At 42.1% G+C, this 6,216-nt stretch overlaps 1 non-coding gene across 1 annotated transcript; it reads right to left on the reverse strand.

Annotated features, from left to right (window-relative positions):
* Positions 1-3,617: 3,617 nt before the first annotated feature.
* Positions 3,618-3,692, reverse strand: Trnat-ugu (transfer RNA threonine (anticodon UGU)). The gene has a single exon. It is a non-coding gene; the product is annotated as a tRNA-Thr (tRNA).
* Between the last annotated feature and the right edge of the window lie 2,524 nt (positions 3,693-6,216).

Genomic DNA, 6,216 nt, shown 5'->3' on the forward strand with positions numbered 1-6,216 from the left:
TCGGCGGGCTCCTATCTTCAGTGTCCCACAAAGTTAAGCACCTGTCACGGCGTAAATGCCTATGAGGTCAGCCAGTTTACCCTGGATATAAACAGGCGCTGTCTTCTTCCTTCGGGCGTATTAGAATATGGTTAATATCCATCAGCTATTTAGCTTCTTTCCTTATTAATCATCAGGACCACACCACATACGAATATTTCTTCGTGTTTATTTTATACTGTACTTAACGAAAAATGGATTTCTATCACTTCTTGTATGCAGCCGGATCTTTTAGCCTGTCTAAACTAGTAGGGGATGCTTCTTAAACTTCTTATAAATCGTCGTCATAAGTTCAAGAACTGTCTTAACTCCTTCACAAAACAGTGGCACGTAGCGCCATAGAATTCTATCAGCCACAGATATTATTTGAGTGTGCTGCCGCGTAATATTTAGGTATATCACTTCAGACTGTTTTTCCACTAAACTTTCAATTAATACTTTCGGTGAAAATGTAGAATCTGTTATTCTTCAAAGTTATTTTGTCGATTTACACGTCAAACCCATATCGAATCTAAAACTTTATTGGCAAATGACCACAGATTGTATGACTTGAGGCAAAGTTGGTGTAAACGTGAAGTTCTGATACTAACTAGCCATTTAGCACCAAAGTTAAATTTCAACTCAAGGAACTAACTCAAATTGTTTCAAGAGATTGTTCGAAATCAGCATTTTTAAAGAAATTAAGGTTTCCCTCTTTCTGCTTTTTCAGAATTACGATTCAAATACTTTTCCAGAAATTAGTTAGTCTTGAATTACTGTCGATAGATGAAACTTTCAGTGTATGTTCCGATGGGCCTAATGTTTTTCAAAACAGACTGCTCCCCAATAACTTCAAAAGGAGGGTTGTAAGGTGTCAGGCAAATCCAACACCTTCCATGAAAACCCTGACATGATAAGCAAATCCAGTAGTATGTCACATAGCTCCGAATAAATCGTGACATTAAATTAACCAAAGTAATACGAGTAACGAGTGAGCAAATGTAATACCACAGACTAACACAAGAATGCCTTAATGCATGTCATACCTTCCCACCGTGAGACAGACGCAGTTCCGAGGGGAGAAACGAGAACAGAAGCCAAGAGCAGAACCGTGTTAAGCTAGAAGGCCCTACGATAAGGGACGGACACCCACGTCGCCAGCTAACCGACAGGACAACCCCCCCCCCCCCCAGCCCATGTTAAAAGCTAGAGCCCTCCAGAAGAACAGTATAGATCTTACGATAACACTAAAAGGGCCACACCAGCCGCAAGTTTTAGCGTGAGACTTTTTCGCGTCTCTATTACGTTGCAAACGTTAAAAACATTGCCCCACCACGAAAAGTATAACGTTTCTCATTGGATAGACAGAATTTTTGTAGGCAGAGCTTAAGGTTAACATTGAGACCCTGATTGGTCAGATGAAAACACAGCCAGATAGTTTTTTTAAACCAACTTCGGTAAATTGTAGTAAGGAGAAGTTAGAAAAGAGTTGCTTCGGAGACAGCGAGCTGTAGGGAGCTGCGCCGGCCGCCGCCCCCTGACGAACATCGACAAGGTAATGAATGCACGTGGTGCCGCATTTTTGAGCGCATAAGGCTTCACTCAGAACTGCAGAAGTCTCATCTGTTACATCCCCTTTTTACGTAATACTAGTGTCGATCGTCAATTGAAGCTCATGGTATTCACATTTGCTACGTAAGTTAAAATCTGAAACGTGATGATTTTTCTGTTATATAATTATTGAGAAGCCACATCAGCCACTGTAATTTACGACAAGTTAGATAAGTAATTAAAGATAATTGAGGGTCACTGTAGACCATTTTGATAGTTTTCTCTTTTGTGAAGCTTAACTTAAACCTAGATTATAGATGTGATGTGGCATAGGTCATCCTTCGATCCATTGTAGAACTTAAAAACCCACTCAGGGAATATTCGTTCACAGTTTTGTTGAACGCATTTGGTTTTTATCATCCTGTATTGAAATATTTCCTTTTATCAATAGTGTAATTTATAAACAATGTTTTGTGAGTAGAATAAAATTTCCAATGGTAAACTTAACTGCTTTTTCGACGTTATTTTACCAGATAACTAAAAATAGGAAAGCATTGAACCCCTTCCACTAAATTTAGTTAATATTAAGATTCTTTTACAGAGAGTGCAGTGGAGCTGACGCTGAAATCATTAAGTATTTGGTTATATCATCGCTAGTCTCACTGAACTCTTCTGAATTCTATATGTCATGTGTGGTCTGGCGTCTCCTTACCAGCAACAGGTCCCAGGTTCAAACTAGTCAATTCCCCAAAAAACATGCTCAGAAAGTCGTTGCGCGAAAGTAGTAGGGAGACACGACATAGAACAACAGACACCACGGAGAATGTCAGAGGGTTAACTGGCCAACAAAACTCAATATCAAGGCCTTATACTTTAATAATGGAAACCTCTTCAAGAGTTATACGTCATACGTAAATTAATAAATTAATTTCAAGCATCATTTAATAATAGTGGACGGAGAAGATTTGACAACGATAGCATGATGTTCTGAGTGTTGCGAACCGTTGGTGCCGTTTTGTTTAGTGACCATTACTGCCAACTGCTGCGTCAGTAGAAGACCATTGGACCTCGTGAGACATGAAACAAACAGAAAAAAAGGTGAACCTCATAGGCAATATACATAATTAAACTTTTCTTGCTCATCTGACGTCGTTCAAGCGGAACCTAAGGACGGTGCTGCTGCACTGTAGCACCACAAAATGTACAGTGAGTCTTCACCATTTAAGTACTAAACACAGTGTTCACGTACTACAAAAATTGTAATGTTGGTTCACCGAGGACATCCGGTTAGATGTAAGAGAGGGCAGAGGGCTCTAATCTTGAAAGGTGAGATAAATGCCTAAATAAACTGCAAAGAGCAAACGCCCATCGTGACATTCCCATTCATAGAAGTATAAAAGTCTGCTCGAAACATAACATAAGATCATTTACAATTAAATAGCCACATTACAATAATTTTACGTTTTTATTAGCCTTAAATTCTGTAATTTGTCATTTTTCCTTGCAAACTGACATTTTTGTTACAGTCTTCAGTAAAAACAAAAAATATATATTAACTACTCAAAACTATATGACAGTACCAAAATCCTAAAAAGACAAACTATCGATCGAAAAATACGCATGTATTGGATGAGACACTAACTCAGTGTCCAGTGTTCCAATGAATCTAGCGCTCATCTTACATGATGTTGCATGGAATATAACTGCCAAAAGTCAAATTCTTTGTCTTCACCTTTTTACGTTACTCGGGGGTTTGCGTTTTAAAACATGTAGTGCCATCTACACCGATGGTAGGCAATAAATACGCTGTCGGAAAAAGATACTAAACCCTTTTACAGGTTTCCAGTTCATTCAAGACTTATTGTTGCAAGAGTTCATACAGAGTACACGAAGTTATTACGTTTATAGATCAATATTACCAGCGGTTCTGATGTACCAGTTATCGACACATGGTGAAACACCCGTATTAGTACGTAATTAGAATTATATTAATACCTTCAGCTGTTGACGGGCGTTGATATATATCAACGGGGACATGTGATAACGTATGCCCCGACTGGGACTCGAACCCAGGATCTCCTGCTTACATGGCAGATGCTCTATCTAGCTGAGCCACCGAGGGCACAGAGGATAGTGCGACTGCACGGACTATCTCGCGCACGCCTCCCGTGAGACCCACATTCTCACCTTGTATGTCCACACACTACATTCGTACATTCGTAGTGCCCCACCCCAACACACTCATTACTCGTGGAAGACATGCTTTCCAAGTCCCGTAAGAGTTCGGGGAATATGCGTGCATCCGCACAGAAGAAGAAGATCATGGCCAGTATTGCCAGAACTATATATTTATATGGATAAGGTGTCTGTTCTTTTGGACATGTCCGAAAGAACAGACACCATATCCCTATAAGTACGTATTAGTATGTGGTGTATCGTCCACTGGCAGCAATGCAGGCGCTGTCTCTGGCATCCAGTCGATCATACAAAGGGGGTGCGTTACGGCACACCTGCTCGACGTGTCCAAGTAGAGTTGTTGGTTGGCGAGTCACAAGAGGCACCTCTCATTCCATCATATCCCACACACGTTGGATTGTAGACAAGTCTGGAATTTGTGCTGGCCAGAGAAGTTGCTGCACGCGTTACGGAGTACCTTGAGTTCCGCCGGCAGCGTGAATGCGAGCATTATCCTATTGGAACAACACATCACCTTTTTGCTGCAGGAACAGCTAAAGACTGGGTCTAACAACATTCTGCAGGTACCGAGTGCTGGTTAGCTTCCCCTCCAGAGACACTGAAGGTGGACTCCAGACCAGAATACCTGGGGATGGGCCAGTGTGTCTTGAAAGAATGCACCCCACGAGACAGCACTCACCAGGACCACGTCGTACACCCGAGCGCCTATCACTTGCGTGCAGACAGAACGTGTTTTCATCGCCGAAGGCCACGGCGCGCCATTCCATCTTCCAAGTGATCCTCTGACGGCACCAGTCGAGCCGCCCACGTCGAAGCTGTGGCGTGAGTGGAAGACGAGCTAGAGGAGTGCGGGTGCGTGCTTGTAGTGCCACTTCTGGATTTGCAAGCCCTCTTATCTGTGCCGTAGTAGCTGTAAAACCTGACACTGCTGCCCTTACAATACGACGATCTTGCCGGGTGTCTGTACTGCGTGAACGTCCACGAGTGTGAGAATGTTCACGCGACCACTGATACCAGCATCGTTGCACAATTGATGCAACACGTCCAACTTGTGTGACAGTTCTCCGAAAGGACGACCCTGTCACTCGGGAGGTCACAACGTGACCCCTTTCAAACTCGCTCATTTGGCTGTAAGACGCCCGAATGCGTCTCTGTGGCATTGTTGCTTGCTTGCTTCGCACGTTTACACCACACTGAGCCTTCTGGCTGTGAACAGTCTTTAAAGGCACATCTGCAGGATGGGCATGGATATACGAGGTGCGAAAATAAAGTAATGAGAGTGATGTGAAAAAAAAAATGTTGCTTACCGCTTTAGTCAAGTTTAGTGTTATCTCCTTCTAAGTAGTTTCCTTCTGATTGCACTCACTTTTTGCAGCGCTTCTGCCATTGATGGCAACATTTCTGGAACTCATCTTCTGTAATATCCTCCAAGACCCTCATCACAGCTTTTTGGGCATCTTGTGTTGTTTGAAAACGGTGTCCCTTGACCACCATTTTGACTCTTGGAAATAGAAAAAAGTCGCACGGAGCGATATCTGGTGAATAAGGTGGCTGTGGTAGTACTGAAATTTGTTTTGAGGTTAGAAATTGCTGTACTGACTGAGCAGTATGGGATGGCGCAGCATTATTGTGATGCAAAATCCAATTCAATCTTCAGCTATTGTTAGACGAACCGTTTCTCGATTGATGTTCAGTTCTTCTGCAATCATTTTCATGGATAATCTTCGATCAGATTGTATGAGTTCACGCACCCTGGCCAAGTTGACATCCGTCTGTGAGGTTGATGGTCGTCCACTGCGGTCTTCATCTTCAACATTCGTTCTGCCTTCACTGAACATATAATGCCAATGAAAAACTTGAGCTCTTGACATAACCTCCTCTCCAAAAGCCTTCTGAAGTTTACCGTAAGTTGTCGTCGCGTTTTCACCCAATTTAACGCAAAAAGAAATGGCATTCCGTTGCGCAATATTATGCAGTTCCATTTCCGTGGCGAGAGACACAAACACATGTTAACTTATTACAGCATAACTCATGACTGAGCAATTGCATCAATGTGCTGCTTGGACTAGAAGCAGCTGATAGACCAAGGTCAAAGATATTGTGCCTACGCAAGCCTGCAGGGTTGCCACATCTAGCAAAGACAATCTGTCTCATTACTTTATTGCCACACTCCATATAGCAAAAATGTAGATGTAAGTTCAGAATATAAATAAAGAATTACTTAAGATATTAATTAGTAGAAGCAGTTGTGTTGATTGTGGCGTGCTACCGCTGAAACATTAGAATAATTACGCAGTTCAGTTGTCTTGCCGAGAAGACGGCACCTTTTTTGTTCTGGAAGCCGTCCTGGCCGGATGCATATCTACCATCGCGGCAGATCATTATTTGGCACACCGGCATTAAGATGTATATATATATATATATATATATATATATATATATATATATATA

The sequence above is a fragment of the Schistocerca serialis genome, chromosome 1, assembly GCF_023864345.2.
Source record: "Schistocerca serialis cubense isolate TAMUIC-IGC-003099 chromosome 1, iqSchSeri2.2, whole genome shotgun sequence".
Taxonomy (NCBI): Eukaryota; Metazoa; Arthropoda; class Insecta; order Orthoptera; family Acrididae; genus Schistocerca; species Schistocerca serialis.